Below are 17,972 nucleotides of genomic sequence, written 5' to 3'. Positions count from 1 at the left end.
TGTGCCAGGGAAGGTGGAAGGTCCCACTGATGGAGTGTTGGGGTTATTCCGGGAGATGCAGTAAATGGACAAGAGAGGGAAGGAGCTGGCCATCCCAAGGAGCTGGCTTATGGGACAGGTCAGAGGTCTAAGTTAGATGTGGGGGAGGAAGCGACATGGATGAAGTGGAGCCCAGGAAAAAGTGGAGACACATGGGACCAATAAGAGAGGGTGAGTCAGTGTCCCACAAGCAAAGCATGAATATGCAGAAGATAGGTGGTAAGGCTGCAGATGAAGCTGACCTGTATCAGCAGAAAGATGGAGACTATCTTAGCTGCAGAGAAGGAAGCCTTGAGGAAGGCGGCTCCCAAATCTCTACTTCAAAGCAGCAGAGTGTCCCTGGCCCCCTGACCACCAAGGCTGCTCATCTCTCCTACATGAGCAGGTGAGAGACAATCCCTCCAAAAATCTCGCCCAGTCAGTGGGGACCAGCCTCCCCTGACATATCAGTAGAAGCCTCAGCATTTGCTTATAGCTCCATCTTTTTTGTCTCCTCTTCACCTTAATCTTCACAAATACCTCCTTGGGACAGATGGCAGCCATGAGTATTGGATCTGCAGGGCCATTCAACTGTGTGTGTGCCTGTGTGTGAGGGCAGAGTAGTGGGGCTCCCCAGGGAACTGGAGGTTTCGCCAGCCAGCTCTGTGGCAGCCTGTAGATGTCATTCAATTAGGCTGCCTGGGCAGCAGCAGTTGTGGCACAGAGTGTTCTCTGCAACTCCAAGAGGTCTCTACTATTTCAGATAAAAAATAACCCAGGGTCTTTATAGAACCTCTCATGATCTGCTGTCACTTAAATGCGTCAGCAGGTGGCAATACCAGCAGACTGATCTCTGTCTGGGTCTGATGACAGGATCCTACAGAAAAGTAATCCTCTTAGACTGGAACTGGCCCCAAGGACGGGCTGAAATGTGCCTGAGCAGCCTTAACATTTCCTGAACCACCTGCTCTGTGAGGGGTGCAGGACAGACCCAGGCCCCTCTTGGCTTGGAGGAAAGCAGGACAGTTCAGAGCTACGGGCCACTCCCTTCCCGGGTTCCCCTGCCTGCCTTAGGGGTAGGAACAGCTCCAGGCTCAGTCCTAGACCACAAGGTCGCTAGTGGACTTGCAGCAGCCACCAAATGAACCTCGGGAACCTTGAACCTGGAAGCATCTGTTTCCCACCTAGGAGGGAATGTGATTGGCCAGCCTCCTCAGTGGCTTCTAATTGCCTCCTCCAAAGCATCCTCCCCGTGCACCCAGGTCTCTCTGTATCCCGTGACCACCCGCCTTGGCTGATCAGAAATGGACAAAGTAGCACAGTGGGCCACTGACACCGAAATAGGAAGCCAGCAAGACTCCCTGGTGCCCCTGAGAGCAGGATGTGGGAGATAAAGGCAGCTATGGTGCCCATCTGGGGCAGGGAAGCCAGGTATCGTTCACTGGAGCTCCACTGTGGCTCCAAACCACTCCCGTTCACACCTGGGGAAGGCGAATCCAGGCATCTGTTGTCTTTTCCCAGTGGAAAATAATGAGCAGCAGGATAGTAACAGTAATAATAACAATGGGTAGAATTTATTGAGCCCTCACTATGCCTTACTACTGACAGTGTGCTGAAGGTTCTCATGGATTAGCTCATTAAATCCTCATAACAACCTTAAAAGAGAGGTATATAATTGGACCCAAATTATATGTGTTGAGATAAAATTTGGTAATGTTAACTGAGAAATTTTCCCTTGTCCACTACCACATGCCGCCCTCCCCACATGAAGCCAAAGCCTTCATTGCCTCAGAAGCTACACTTTGCCTGCAAGTGGGGGTGAGGATATAAAATCAAGTACAAAAAAATCCACCACCACCACCACCAACAACAACAAAAAAAAAAAAACAGAAAAAACATAGAAATTGATCATGTCTCCAAAATAGACACTGTAGGAGTTCCAGCAGAGACCACAGTCTTGAAGTGCCAATGGTTTTGTCTATCAAAACCATTGAGTTGATCAAAACTATTTACTCATTTGATGTTCCAAAGAGAAAATATTTTCTATGTGCCAGAAGTTTGACTTTTTAAAAAAATTTATTTCAATGATTTTTATTTTTTTTTCCATAATAGCTGGTTCACAGGGTTCTGTCAATTTTCTACTGTATAGCAAGGTGACCCAGTTACACATATACATTCTTTTTTCTCCCATTATCATGCTCCATCATAAGTGACTAGATATAGTTCCCAGTGCCATACAGCAGGCAAAAGTTTGACTTTGACTAGGAAGAGTTATAGAGGGAGGGACTGGATGTAGAAAGGGCCCGCCAACAATCAGGATGGGGAAGAAGGCAGGGTGCTGAATGGTTTTAAGAAATATGCCCTCCCTGCCTCAAGAAAAAAGGAGGGAGGATAAAATTAAAAGGGATGGGGTAGCGGGAGGAGGGAGAAGCGGACCGTCTTCAGAGAAGCAGGATGACAACCAGAAAGGAGAGGAACCAAACTCCCTGCTGCTGTAGGTCTCTGAGAGGGGACAAAGCTCTCCCCACCTTCCCAGCAATATGCTGTACCCACTCCATGCCACCACTTCTTCCAGATGAGAGACCAGGGTGAAAAGTTTCCTTGGTTTATGTCACAGGAAGCAGCAGAGGGAGGTTTCAAGACCCTGGCACAAATGCACAGACACACAAATACACAGAGACCCCCAGCAAATGTCAGGAGCAGCCACACACCCTGAGGACTGCAGAGGTGGTTGGCCTTGCAGGATGTCTTAAGGTCGTTCATTTTCTCCCCTTTCCCTAGCTCCCTGCGGCAGCCTGATCTCTGGCTCAGGGCATCAAGACTGAGCAAGTGTTTTTCTTTGTTTTGCTTTTTTATTGAATAAATAATTCATGTTATTATAAACGGAATAACCTTTTCATGGCAAAAAAAAAAAAGTTAGAAAATACAGATGAGCCAAAGGAAAAGTAATTAAAATCTTGCCATCTAGAGATGGCCACTATTAATAATTTGTGTGTATGTGCATGTCTATCTATAGATCTACACAAATTATATATGTTTTTATAGCAATATGGTTTCCAATTGGTTTTACAATCAGATTGAAAAGGATTACAGCCATAAATTAGACTATGTCACCAATAATTACAAGGCTGCCCTTAATTCAGGAACTTCTATATTGTCCCATAAAGATAAAATAAAGGAAATGTCATAGGCATATTGAGGTTGGAAGAATGTTCTCAGAGGAAAGAAGGGATGGAGCCCAGCTTTTGACCCTGATTTGGTACAGGCCGGGCCAGACCCTGAGCTCTGGTCCTGACGCTGGGGTGCCCTGGGTGCTGGTGTCAGGCCCAGAGGGGCTGAGATGTCATTTTCTCCCTACTGCACACAGACTCAGGACTTTGCTCGTTTCCAAGTACGTGCAGTGCCTTCTTGCAAATGCCCTGAGTTAGAAACCCTCCCCTCAGGATCAGAGGTCTGGGTTGAGGAGTTGGAGAGGCAAGGTGACCCCTAAGACAATGAGAGCCACAACCCTTTAGACACCCCCAAGCTTGAGATCGACATCCCACCAGTCTTAAGAGATCCGTGTGAAAAGATTTAAAAAGCCAGGCACACAGGAACTATGTGTTTCCCATAATGGTTCAGATGAAATTATACTGTCCAGAACATTTTAAAACAAGCAGCTTATTTCAAACAGGCGCACACAGAGGCTACTGATGTGCACTGTGAAAACTCAATAAAGGAGAACATCTAATGAAAACAGATAAAACGTACCACTGCAATCACAGGTCATGCATGAATTATTAACCTCGGGGAGTTTTCTATCAGTCCCGGGAACTATGGATTGCATCTCTGGTATATAATTTGGGAGATATTGGTTCTCCATTTCATAGAAGAGAGCTTGAAGCAGGAACTGCAGTTATTTCTTCTTTAAATATATACTGTAATTACCAGTCCACAATGACTAAATGTTATTATCCATCTGTTGGTTGTTCAGGGACCTATAACGAGTAAACCTTATCAGGTTCAGGCCACCTTCTGTAGCACAGTGCTTTGAGCATGTACACCCTGGTAAAGTGTTGAGAATTTGCTATTGAACATTTTTATAGAGACCAAGAGATGAAAAAAATCCTTGAATAGGTTTAAAACTTCTGCTCAAAATCATTTGATGAATTCTCATTGCAGTCAGAATAGAATGTCAACTCTTTTTTTTTGTTTATAAGGGCTCTCATCATCTGGTCCAACTGGCTCCCAACTCATGCCTACAGCTACCTGACAATGCATCAGCCAGCCTGCTCTTATAGAGTCCTCAAAGGTGCTAAGTTCTTTCCCACCTCAGGGCCTTTACACATGCCTTCTCTCCCCTGAGACATTCATCTCCACTTCCACACTCTCTGCCTGGCTTTCTCATCCTCCAGGTCTCAGTTTAAATATCACCTCCTTGGCAAGGTCTTCCCTGAAAGCCTTGTCTTAAGCAGTGTCTGCTTGCCCAGCAATATTCTCCTGTTGATTTCCTCCAGGTCACTGGCTGCAGTTTAGAGTTTTTTAGTGGTAGGTACATGCTAGGCCTCTGTCTCCTAGGGGGCAGAATGGCAGCGATTGTGTCTGTGTTATTTACTACTGTAATTTTAGAAACAGGAATACTACCTGCCATCTATTTGTTGAATGAATGAATAAGGGATGGATGAACCATGTTATTTGTTGCTTTGTTATTTTTTGGATGTAACGTGTTATTTTTTGGATGTGAATGTGTCAGGACCTATGACACATTCACAGGGATTAGGGTACAAGAAGCTCTGCCAACAGATCCACAGGTAAGGCACCCAGGAGTGGGCCAGCTACATTCATGTCCGTATAACGCACCTGTCTATGTGAGCTTCTCTTTTGGCATGCACCAAAGTCCCCTCAGCCAGTAAAAATCCATAGATCTTCTAAGCCCCCTTTAAGTTCACCTCCTCCTTTAAAAAGGTCCTAAGTTCCTTGGTCAGAAATTCAAGAGCCTCCTCAAAACCTTCCTCTCCCCTTCAACTATCACAGCCCTAACTCTTAATCCACCACTTAATTACATTCTGTCTCTATCATGCACCTTGGCTTTGTATGCTTGGTTTTGATTTTCCTATCAGATTATGAGTCTATTGATTAGCTTCCTGATTCTGGTGCCTCCCTATCTTGAGAGATCTCGACTTAGTGGAAACAGGTCCCCCCCCCCAACCCCCGGCCACAAGTTAATGGCCAGACGAATCCTAATGCTCTCCCGTGGACTTGTGGTTTCTCGAATCCCTCTGCCTCAAGCTCCTGTCAAGGAGTGATTCAGTTCCCTATTAGATTCCTCTGAAGAGGTTCCCCCCACCCCCCTGCAAAAAAAAATCAACCCCCAAACAGAACATTTGTAGGGATAGCAAAATTTTCCTAAAGGATTTGGAAGCTTCAAAGAGGGAAATCCCATCTTAATTCCTCAGAATCCATCTCTTTGCATCTCTTCCTACTCCAGTCCTCTCCAACTACTCCATCTGACTATGTGATCCTTCCCTAGAATCCTCCCTTCTTTAAGGTACCATCTCTCCTTTCCCCTCCTCTTTCTCGGGGCCAAAACAATGCTCCTTGGCTCTGGCAGAGAAATGCAGTGATTATCTATGGAAGCTGAAACAAGCATTAGGACTGTCACCCTCTACTCCAGGTGCAATGTAGCAAAACTTTTAAAAAAATTCCTTACCCCAGCTTATGATCTCACTTCGATATCCTCCATAGTTTCTTCCGTAGTTCCAAGCACATAGTAGGTGATCTGAAAACATTAGCTGAGTGTTGACTGGAGGACCTGGTTGACCCGGGAGTCCTGTGGGGGATGGGGGTGAGAATATTATGAACACTTGGTAGTGATTGAACATTCCAGTCTAGCCTTCACGTCCCCAGTCCTCCTGGTATACAGACTAAGAGTTCCCTTCTCCAAAACTATAAGGGCAGTGCCATCCAGAGACAGGAAATCCATAGTTCAAATTAAAATAAGATGGCAATAAAGTGACACACAAATATCCAGTTGTAAAACGCGGAAGAGACTTGACTTAATCAAGCAAAAAGGGCACCGCTTTTCTATTGCCACAGAATGTAAAGGCACTTTATTACTCTGGCAATTGGCAAAAAAGTCAAATGACTTTATGAGGCTTTTTCTAAATTACCTTTATTAATGCATGTAATATTTTTGAAAAATTAGGCTACAGAGTAAATGTTCCATTGAGCTACAAGTTGCCTGCAGGAATGTGTTGTAAATAAACATGGGTGACTATGTTACTATCTTTACAATTCATTTTGCACTTACTCCAGCCTTCTGAAACAAAGCTGGCACCGAGTACTTGGAAAGGTATGGGGATTTTACAACAAAGTATACAGCATGGGTAAATTTGCAGATCCGGCAAACGAAACAATTGTCAGAGGGTGAGAACCTATTTTGGAGTTTTCACAGGACTTCTTTTTCCCAGATCCCTTGAATCTTTCTGATATGTTGACATTTGGTTTTAGAAACCTATTCTGGATGATTTGAATAAATATGGTTTGGGGCAGTTGACAGGACTTGTCATATTTATGGTACTTTCATGCTTGGAAACAGCAGAGCTAATGTCGGGGGTATGCCAGGAAGGATGTGGGTGGAAGATTTCGCCTCTTCCCCCCGGTCGTTCTGTATGCATCTATCTTGATAGACAATGCATCTGCTTATGGTCCAGGGATTCCATACTCAATCTCTCTTCACCTCTCCAGTCGGCTCCGAGACCACCCTCTCACTTTGAATTCAGCCAATATCACTGCAGAGCCTAGGATTCCACATCAATGTTTCAACCCATCTCTCTCCTGTCTTACAGCCTCTCGTCAGGCGTGACCCCTGGGCTACTCTGTCTTCATTCACCTTCATCTTGTTTCTGCTTAAGTCTCCTATCACTTTCATGGTTCCCAGTCAAACTGATGGGAGTCACCTGGTCCTAATTTATGAAGCTAGTTTACACGTCCTGCTGCTTGCTTATTCACAGTGAATTCTAGGAACTGGTTGGAAAAGGAGAAAGGAGAGGGGGAAGAAAAGCCAAAAGAAAAATAAGGTGTAAAAACAAATGGTAGGTCAGTGAGGCAAACTATAATTTACTGCACTGCGCTACCTCATGGATTCCTCCAGAGCTCCCACTTCAGAGAATAAAAACATGCTGCCTCTCTGCAGACTGAAGCCACAGCATCCCCGAGAAGCCACCGTTAGCCGACAGATGTCAGGCTTTGCCCCGCTGTTCCCACTGCAGCTAGTTCCGGACTGGGAAGACTTCCAAATGCAAAGTATGTCACACTTAGACATAACTTTGAAATTCTGTTTTTTAGTAATTCACACTCCCTCTCCTTGCTTATCTAACCCCACCTTGGTTTTTCAATTCTTTTTAAAAGTTCTCCTTCATATTTTTTTGGCAGGATGGTAGTATATTAGGAGTATTTGGACCAAGTCACTGAGGAGGAGCTGGTTGGAACTCATCAGTTAGAAAGGAAGGGAGAAAAGGTCCTCCCCCAGGCCAGGGTTAGGGCTGGTGGATGAGATGCCGTGATTTCCCTAGGGCTTCCTTGAGGCCCCCTCCTCCCGCCACAGCTCCTCCACTGGCCTCCCATGGACCTGTCTTTCCACAATCTTTTGCAAGTCTGTGTGTTTCTACAGACGGTAGAATGTTGCCCCTTACAAGGAGGAACAATGATCTAGGATGGTTTGTCTAATACATAGTAATTGATAATGTCTATTTAAATTGGTTTAATTTTTTAGTATGTATACATAGCATATATGTAATATATATGGATATATAAGTATTTAGCATATAGCATATGCTACATTTATTGATATAAAAATGAAATTAAAAGAACATATTTATTCATATAGCATACGAATATGCACACAGATTTTTGATCAAAAAGCATTCTGCTTCTTCCACAGTATCCCATCTCCTCATCTTGTACTAGTCTAATAAATATTCTGACCACACAAATAGCACAAAACTAGAGTGATGGAGTGACGGTTCATTTCCCAGACAAGTCGAAAATGCCAAGTCATTGGATAGAGCTTCATTCATCCACCATGCGGTAATACAGTCGATGTGACAGGAACCATGTTAATTGCTGGGGACCCAGAAGTGAATAAGACATACGCGCTTACCTTCCTTCTCAGCAGATGACCTGGCCTCTTACTTCTTTGAGAAATGGAAACAACCAGAAGAGAAATTCTATCCACTCCCACTTGCCATTTACCAACCCACTTGCTTTTACTCTGCCTTCCGTCTGGTGACTAGGCTCTTATCCAGATCCAAGTCTATCCATTTGAACACTGGATCCCGTTCTCTCTTGCCCACTTAAGGAAATCAGCTTACTAAACATCCTCTCTATTTTGCATCCTCTATTTCCGCCTGCTCTGAAGTCCCTTATGACTTCCACATTGCCAAGTCTAATCAATGGTCAATTCTCACTCATCTTATTAGACTGAGTCACAGCTCTCAACACATTTGAATCCTCCCATCTCCCTGAAACACTGTCCTCACTCGGTATTGATGAATTCAATCTCTCTTGTTTCTCCTTCTGCCTCAGTAGGTGCTCCTTCTCATTCATCCATGCTGGCTCCTCAGCATCAATTAAATCTCTAAATGTTGGTGTACCATCAGCTGCATCACCCTTACTCCTTCCATTTTCATGAATATTCACTGATAACTTTCATATATATGTCTATAACCCAATATTCTCCTTGAAATACAGACCTTTATATCCAACTTCCTCCTCAGTATGACCTCTTGGAGTTCTAAGAGTTACTTCAAACTTTATACATCCCCAATTAAACCACCATGCTCTAAACCCAATCCTCCTTGGTCTTTCTCATCCTAGTTAATGGCACTGCCATTCTTTTACTCGCATAGACCAGAAATCTTGATGTCATCTTTCACTGTTTACTTCTCTTACCTACTATATTCAATCCATCAGCAAACTCTATTAGTTCATCCTTCAAAAGATCATGTAAATCACATCATGTCACTCCTTTGCTCATAACCCTCCAGTAGTTCTCCATCCCACTCAGAAACCTGCAATCCTAATTATGGCTTCCAAGCCCCAACATTATGAGCACCGCTCTCAGACACCCCTGACTTTATCTCATGTCACTCTCCCCTCACTTGCCTTCATACTGTTCTTGGAATATATCAAATATAACCCCACCTCAGGACCTCAGCATTTGCTGGTCTCTCTGACTAGAATGCTTTTCCTCTAGATAGATGCATGGCTTGTTCCCCCGCTTCCTTCCAGCTTCTGCACAAATATTTCTCATCAGCGGTGTCCTTCCACCTCCTAACACTGCTTTACTATCCATGTTTACTCTATTTGAACTTCCTTTATAGCACTTATCATACTTGATAGACTGTAATTATGCATCTCTTTTCTCTCTTCCTCCACTGGAGTATAAGTTGCTTAGAAGCTATTTTGCTCATTGCAGGGTCCCCAATACATAAAATACAGTAGGTACACAGTAAATATGTATTAGTGAACAGAAGTAAAAGCTAAGCCCTTGCCCTTAAGGAGCTCACAGAATGGCAGAGCAGACAAAAAATTTAAAGATACATTCACAGGGAAATATAGAAAGGCAATGACAGAAAGCCCTGGAATCAAAAAAAAAAAAAAAAAAAAAAGAGAGAGACACACACACAATTACTACCTCAAATTGGGGAAGATCATGGAAAACTTCCTGGAAGAAGTGATAATCAGAGTCTTAAAATTAAGGAGGAATCAGTTGGGTAAGATGTCTTGGTGGAGAGAGAGAAAGGAATAGGGAAGACCTGTCAAGGGCTCTCAGGCAGAGGGTCTGCAGGAGCAAATCCAGAGGATTCACAAACTCCAAGCTGCAGGCCAGAACATGGTAGGAATCAGAATCAGGAGAAACATGTCTCTGAGCCCACATACCATGTTCCTAAGCACAAATCAAGAGGCTAGGAGTGGTAAGAGATGAGGCCAGAGCCCTAAATAGAGTCATATCATGAGGCACCTTCAATGCCAAGCTCGTGAGCTTGGGGTGTAGATGACAGACATTTCAAGGTTGTATGCAGAGGCACGATGGTGTTATTCTCTCAGGAACTCAATAAGCTTCTTCTGAATTAATATAGGCAATGTGCCAACTGTTGGGCAAATGGCCCTGTGGTCACAGTTACGGCCCAGCAGGGGTGTCGGTGAGCAGCTACAGTGCAGGGAGGAATGGAGTACCATCCGAGCTTGATCACCTCCCTGATGGTATGGAGGACGGCTGGCACGGAGCCACATAGGAAGCAGTGAAATATCAGCTGGAGGACTCATATTCCAATTCAGGCAAGAGAAGATAAATTATCAAACCCAGAGAAGGAACAGTGTTCTCAGGGACAGTTGACACCCCATATGTTGTCATCATAAAAGGTAGAGCTTATCTGGGGTCTTCAATCCTCTTCCAAGGCTTCATCTCACACCTGCTCTCTGGAAATGGATGTGTTACCCCACAGGCTGCCAGAACCTTCTTGGGAAACCAGCATGTAGATGAATCTTGAAAATTCAATCTGGCTGCATCCCGAGAGTTTCACATGCTGGTTCTCTGGGACCACACTCTGCGACACTTTGCAAGAAAATTTAACAGAAAACAGATGGCAAATGTCGTGGGGCCTCACACAACAGAGAAGGCAAAGGAGTAAACCCAGAAACAAAGTGCTAGGACCAGAGTTCCTGGAGCAGGTGAAGGAGTGGTCACCTCCCCTCTGACTCTTGATTCTGAAGACTGAGAGGGGTATGGACCTCCTGCAGGAGCAAGTCTAGTCTCTGTGACCCAGTGGATAGATTGGTGCTTAGACTTAATGAGTGAATTGTCCCACATCTCTTCTTTCTGTTCCTTCACTCTGAATATTCTTTGAGCTCATTACAACAGCTCAGAATGAACACTCTAAATTTAGACCCAAACTATTTCATGTTTCCAAGGGAACTGTAAATTACTTTGTGAATGTATATACAACAGAGCCAGAAAAATCCGCTTGATGAAGCCCTCTCTTACATTCAGTGACTGAAGGCACATCATAAATTGTTGCCTTGTCCAGGCTCCTGGACAGCTGACAGCCTCAGACAGATTGTTCTTGCTTCCCCATATGACATTTCTGTAGGACACTCTGCTGTGAGTACAAGGGACTCAAAATTTGAGCTGCTATAACTCTAAACTCCCTGAAGTCCCACACTGGGACTCTGAATGGTTTTGGGTGGTTTTTTTTTTTTTTTTTTTTTGATGGAGAACAGAGTCAGGGATGTGCCACTGCTTATAATGAGCTATCTAATGTGAGAATGCAAGACTGCCCCTCAAAGCCTTTGTGTCCTACCTGATAGTGATGACAGAAGGGTCAATGACCCAGGATGGAATGATGGAGCATAGGAAAAGTTTTGGTAAGGTTAATGGATCATTTAAGACTGAATTAAGCTGTAGGGACAGAGATTGGAAATAAAAATGGCTTATACCATATAAAAATATATTTCTCTCTCACATATAAAAAGTCTGGAGACATTCAGTCCAGGGCTGGTATAGTAAACACACAGTGTCAACATGAACCCAGACACCTTCTGTCTTCTATTTTTCTTATGGTATAGTTTCCATCTTCAAGTTTGCTGTATGGTCTAAGATGGCTTATGGAGCTCCAGCCATCACACTTATGCTTCAGGCCACAGAAGGAGGAAGATAGAAGGGCAATAAGGATGTAATTTTCAGTGGGTCAGCTTTCTATGGGAAACCTTCCCAGAGTTCCACACAATACCCTACTTAACATCTCATTGGCCCTACCTTGATTATCTGGCCACTCCTAGCAAGAAAGACTGGTAAATGTGGTCTTTTAGTTGGAAGCAATATGGACCCCCCCCAAAAAAAATGTGATGTGTGTACTACACAAGGGAGAAGAGGAGAATGAGTATTGGGTGGAGCCACCAATGTCAGCTACAGTTAGGTTGTAATCATATGAGGAGCAGAGGACATCAGCACCTAATATAATACCATGGAACCTAAAACAGCAAATGCTCAGCAAGGTGAACAAATCCTAGAAGAATGGAAGGATTGAGAGGCTAAGAAAGAAGAATAATCAAGGAGGGAAGGAAAGGGACATGAAAGGAAGAAGTGAAGAAAGGAGAGTAGAAAAGAGATGGAAACAAGAAAAAAGAGAAAAACAAGAGAGGGCTAACAAAAGGAGGGAAGGGAAAATGTAACCCAGGAGTGTCTCAATGTTTCCATTTTCCATTCTTAAGTGTGGGTTTTACTACCAGAGGAAATTTAAGCTTCTTCCTTCTCAAGCCTAATGTCTTCTTCTGTGCCCTCCTAGAAGCAGGGCTCCTTGCTTTTGCTTGTAACCATAGATGTTCCAGCCCCTTCTCCTGTAGTGCCTAGAAAATGAGACCAGCCAGAATCCTCTATCTCTGAGCCACCCTTGACCATGAGCTTTCACCAAACCAAGCACTTGGGTACACAATGTTCACACTTGGGGTTCTTTACTATAGGATCGGGCACATCTCAAGTGTGGAAGTTGCTGCTAACTTAACTCCCTCCAGCCTACCCTCTGCAACATGGTGTTCTCTGTGGCTGCTTCATCTGGGACATGAGGCCCCTGCATCAAGACTCTCAGTCAGCCACCCCATCCCCTCTCCAGCCCTCCACCCTGAAGGCTCACTTACATTCCTCTTTGTATCTCTCCAGTTGGGGCAACAATGCATCAAGCTTTGGCAGAAGGTGGTGGTGTTCTCACCTCCATCGGTAGCCTGCAGAGAAAGAGAGACAGATTATAGTCTAAACAAGGGGGTGTGGATGCCCAGGCAGGGCTGAGGACTGGCCGATGCCCTTACTAGACTGCTCATGGCAAGCTTTTGTTTTCCTCAGCTTTTGACTGTGCACTTTAGAAATCAGAAGACCATCACCCTGCTCTTCACCCCCATCAACAACTGTGCTGGGATGCACTGGTTCTTTCCTGCTTTGCCTGAGGTCCGGCCCAGTGCAAGAGAAGCATCACAGTCAACAGAAGCCCTGCTGACCACCTGGAAGGAAAAGGGTCCATGCCCATGAAATTATTTTTATTCTGGGTTCTCATAGGACCTAAAGCACTAAGTGGGTGTTGGCTCATCCCCCAGTGGAAGGAAAGGAAGAGCAGAAGGGAGGATGTCACCTATAGTATCACCTCAGTGAGAACTCAAGCTTCTGTTGAATGGAAACTGTAATCTTACACCTACTTTATAGTACCCTCAATACCAAGCACAGTGTTCTCCACACATGGTAGATATTTGACAATACTTGTTAAATAGACAATACTTGTTCTCAGCTCTGCATAACTGAGATATAAACCTCATATTTTTTTTGTAAATAACAAATTAATATGAAAGACTTCTAAGGAAATGGTTCAGGTTCTGAGTTTTCTCCCACTTGATTCATTCCTCCCTAAATGTCCACTTGGTACAGTCCCAAATGCAAAGGCAGTGGTGAGGATGCCTGATGCTAGATGTCACACTGGTGATTATGCACACGGCAGTCTGCTCCCCAGGTTCTGCGGGGAGCTGTGGATGGCAGTTCCTGGAACAGGTACTCTTATGGATAAGAGCAGGTAACAAGGTCAAACATCTCCCTGAGTTCATATGTACCCCTGCAAAATAAAGATGCCCCAACTCGACCCAAGAGAGATTCCAAAATACTTGGGGTGGCACTAAAACAAAATTTTTCTTCTCTTCATCGAAAATGATGGGTTTTTTTTATTCCAAAATATGAAAGAACCCATTATTGCAGTAATAAGGTAACAACTTAACATTTCAACGTGATGTTTTATCAGCCCCTGTCTCAATATAGTAGATATAAACAACTTTTATCTAAAGACTGTGAAAGGAAAGGAGAGAAGAAATTTGACAGCTTCCAATAAAAAACAGGTTTCTCTGCCGGTATTAAAAAAACAACACTGAGCTGGCATTGAGGAGGAAGACCAAACAGTGGAAAGAACACAGAGCCAGGTGTCAGGAGAGAGACCTGCTTCCTAACCTCAGATCTACCACTGAGAATCGGGTTGCTTCCTCTCCTATCAAAAAGGAAGGTCTAAAGTGATCTCTAAAGACTGCTGATGCCACCACCTGGAGTCTATACCCCTGGGAAGGACCTGGAGATGGGGATCAGGAGTATGTGAAACTGTTCTTGAACATGACCTAATCTCAGTCACTAGAATGATCCCTCTAGCCTGAGATAGGAGGTAACTAACAAATGTTCTCAGTAAGAATTTGTCTGATTCTAGTTTTAGGAACCGAACTCAATCCCTTCTTTAGATGTTTTTTTCCTAAAAGCTGTCCAAGTGGTCACTCAGCTACCTGCCCACCAGTTTATTTCTCACTTTTTACCATTACCATGACTATCATGACTTGCGCTGTTAGTTAACTTCTTCAGTGTCTATACAGAGCTGGCTGAAAAGTTGGTGTCTCAGTAGAATTACTTGTCCCACACACACACTGAGGTTTCAGCAGCCAGCAGTCCTGAAGCACTGCTACTTTCTGCACAACCAAATGGTGACTGACCCAAGGCTATAAAGTAGGTCTGTCTCACACACAGACTTCCACCCTTCTTATAGAGTTGCATGAAGTGCTGCGTTGAGAATACTGGCAGGAAAGAGCATCACGATCAGTTAGCAATGCCTGCCATGAGGAAAGAAGGAAGAAGTAGTGACACACATGCCACTTATTTAGTGTTCCTTGGCCCCGGGCTCTAGGACTGCCAACCTGTGCCTTCATGGAGATGAAACTACAATGGTGAGGAGCCCATTCCTCCAGTGAGCAATGTCTTCCTTAGCCAGTGATCTCATACAACAGTCTCCTCCCATCTTCTGGAACATAGCTCCCAGATACCACCCAGTTTCTCCAGTTCCAACCTGTGCTTTAAGTCCTTGATAAATTTTTTACAAAGAGTATTCCTGTAGTATTAATACCATAAGATGCTTATTAAAAGAAAGGATTTGTGAGTTTCTGCTGTGGCACAGTGGGTAAAGAATCCAACCTCAATGGCTTGGGTCATCACTGAGGTGTGGGTTCAATCCCTGGCCTGGTGCAGTGAGTTAAAGGATCCGTCATTGCTGCAGCTCTGGGTGTATGTTATAGTGAAGCCCATATTCAACTCCTGGTCCAGGAACTTCCATACACTGTGGGTACAGATATAAATTAAAAAAAAAAAAAGAAGAAGAAGAAAAAGAAGGGATTTTGATCTGACATTTGGGAATTGTTGCAACATTTTCATCAAAGAGGTAGTGAGCATTTAACATGCCAAATTCTGGCTTAAGTGCTCTGCATGTATTAGTCAAGTTAATTCTCACAACAATCCCTTCATAATGTCCATTTTACAGATGAGGAAACTGAGGCAAGAGAGGTCACACAACGAGCAACTCTTGGAGCCAAGTTTCAATCTGGCAATGCAAATATAGAATCCATTCTTTTAACATAACATATGCTGCTCTCACTTCTATATCTAGCTATCTATCTTTATAATGTGCATCTTTATCTAATATATATAGTGTAAATCTATATTTACCCCTAATCTATATTTATCTTCATGATTCACAAATCACATTAGCATGTTAAAGGCTCTTAAAATTTCTTCTGTAAAGAAATCTATTTAACTATGTTTAATTAAGTGATTTCTAAATTAATTTGACACAAGAAGCCCTGCAGACACTTTTTACTCCTCTTTTTGCTTGGCCTCTACCAACAACTCCTGTTATATAATGTTTTAGAGCACCATGAAAATATGATTTTGAGGGTTTTCTGAAGCAAGGATGAGAATGTTGAATACTAGACTCAGCTCTCTGCTTTATTTACCAATATTAATAATATCAGTATACAATATTAGACTAGTATTAGTATAACAGAACAACTCAAAATCCATATGAGAGTGATCCAATTTGTCAGGTCCTAAATGAGTTTAAAGGGAGTTGGTAAATGTAGAAAACAGAATGGACTCTATCCATGAATACCCAATGAAGCGTCTCAGTAACTGATGATTGATGATAGGTATACGAATCAAGTCAAGCCAAGGACCAACTAATACAGATGGTAAGCATTTCCACCTACATAAAATGAGAATACTGTGGGATGGCATAAAAATCTTGAAATCTGAATTAGATATTTTCATTTGAGCCCAAGTTCAACCAATAGAACTTAAATCCTTCTTAAAAGCTCAACATATAAAAAATATTTTGCCTGGAAGGTGATCAAAAAAAAGTATGTTGTCGCAAATGAATGTTTCATCTTGAACAATTTACTTAACCTCCCTGAGCCTCTGTTTCCTTGGGTATAAAATGGAGATGATAATAGAGATTTCAACTTCCAGGGCTGCTATGAAAATTTAATCAGATGATGTATTTGTAAGCAAGTGTTAATTTTAAAAGGCTGATGTAAATGTCAGCTGCAAGTGCTGTCATCATCAACAATAATAAACTTAGCTGGATTTGAAGCACAGCCATCCCAGATTTACATCAGATCTCTCAACCAGGTCCCCACCCAAGTGACACCCTGAGTAGGGGGATGCTGGTCAGTAGTTAAAATTCTTTAACTCTTTGCCGTTAGGGACAAAGAAGGGACAATGCCTAAGCAAATCACCTTCTGGCTCTGAGGAAAAGAGCCTCCCAAAACACTTAGATGCTGAGACATTGGTCTACAGTCGCTACACAGTAATTGCTCAATAACTGTTGAATTCAGCTAATTTATACACCTTAAGGTTTGCTTAGGGGGTAGAATGGGGTTTATCTTATCCTTTCCTTGAAGAAAAGATAGAATGTATAATAATAAACCCAGATTCGAATCCCAAATCCATTCTGTTACGATGTATTTCTTGATGCTGGAGTAGAGGTGCCTGGAAAAAGCAGTTTCAAAAAAAATGTGTTGCCAGTACCTTACACATCTGCAAACAACAGGAAAAACACTTGATTTTTCTTCCCTGAAGTATCTGCTAAACTTAGCCAGAAGTTGTTATCACTAAGCCCATGTGACAATTGAGCTCTTGAAATATGGCTAGTCCAACAATATTACAAAGCTACAGTAATCAAGACGGTGTGGTACTGGTACAAAAATAGACATGCAGACCAATGGAACAGAATAGAGAACCCAGAAATAAACCCAGGCATCTACGGTCAATTAAGCTTCAACAAAGGAGGCAAGAATATAAAATGGGAAAAAGACAGTCTCTTCAGCAAGTGGTATTGGGAAAACTGAACAGCTGCATGTAAATCAATGAAACTAGAACATACCCTCACACCATGCACAAAAATAAATTCTAAATGGCTTAAAGACTTAAACAAGAGACACGATACCATAAAATTCCTAGAAGAGAACATAAGCAAAACATTCTCTGACACAAACTGTACAGATGTTTTCATAGGTCAGTCTCCCAAGGCAATAAAAACAAAAAATAAACAAATGGGACCTAATCAAACTTATAAGCTTTTGCACAGCAAAGAAAACTAAAAGAAAAACTAAAAGACAACCTAAGGAATGGAAGAGAATAGTTGCAAACAGTGTAACTGACAGCACTTAATTTCCAAAACATACAAACAACTCACACAACTCAACAACGACAAAAAAATACAACCCAATCAAAAAATGGGCAGAAGACCTAAATAGACATTTCTTCAATGAAGACATACAGATGGCCAGTAAGCAAAAGAAAAAATGCTTAACATCACTAATTATTAGAGAAATGCAAATCAGAACTAAAAAGAGGTATCACCTCACACTGGTCAGAATGGTCATCATCAATAAGTCTAAAATTAACACATGGAGAGGGTATGGCAAAAAGGGAACCCTTCTTTGCTGTTGGTGGGAATGTAAATTAGTAAATAACCACTATGGAAAACATCATGGGGTTTCCTCAGAAAATTAAATATAGAACTACCATATGATTCAGGAATCTCATTCCTGGGCATATATCTGGACAAAACTACAAT

The 17,972-nt window shown here is 42.8% G+C and overlaps 1 protein-coding gene and 1 long non-coding RNA gene across 23 annotated transcripts in view; one reads left to right on the top strand and one right to left on the bottom strand.

The window, feature by feature from the left end:
* The window catches only part of LOC102162878 (uncharacterized), a 462,928-nt gene that overhangs the window by 217,857 nt on the left and 227,099 nt on the right, over positions 1-17,972 (bottom strand). For 12 of the 13 annotated variants that reach the window (XR_014816285.1, XR_014816295.1, XR_002335933.2 and 9 more), the window contains 2 exons: positions 12,694-12,777; positions 5,708-5,827 (listed from right to left, as the gene is read on the bottom strand). This is a non-coding gene — a long non-coding RNA (uncharacterized LOC102162878). Of the gene's footprint in view, positions 1-2,106; positions 3,996-5,707; positions 5,828-12,693; positions 12,778-17,972 lie in introns of those variants that run through there. The other variant, XR_014816290.1, reaches the window with a different exon arrangement.
* Positions 1-17,972, top strand: part of TNR (tenascin R) — a 416,877-nt gene that overhangs the window by 297,119 nt on the left and 101,786 nt on the right. The gene's annotated exons all lie outside the window — the stretch shown is intronic.

Source organism: Sus scrofa, chromosome 9, assembly GCF_054392235.1.
Source record: "Sus scrofa isolate SSC_HxYL_T2T_F1_AM1 chromosome 9, Sscrofa_HxYL_maternal_Yorkshire_Landrace_v2.0, whole genome shotgun sequence".
In the NCBI taxonomy this organism is placed as follows: Eukaryota; Metazoa; Chordata; class Mammalia; order Artiodactyla; family Suidae; genus Sus; species Sus scrofa.
This window is presented reverse-complemented; position numbering and strand designations above follow the sequence as displayed.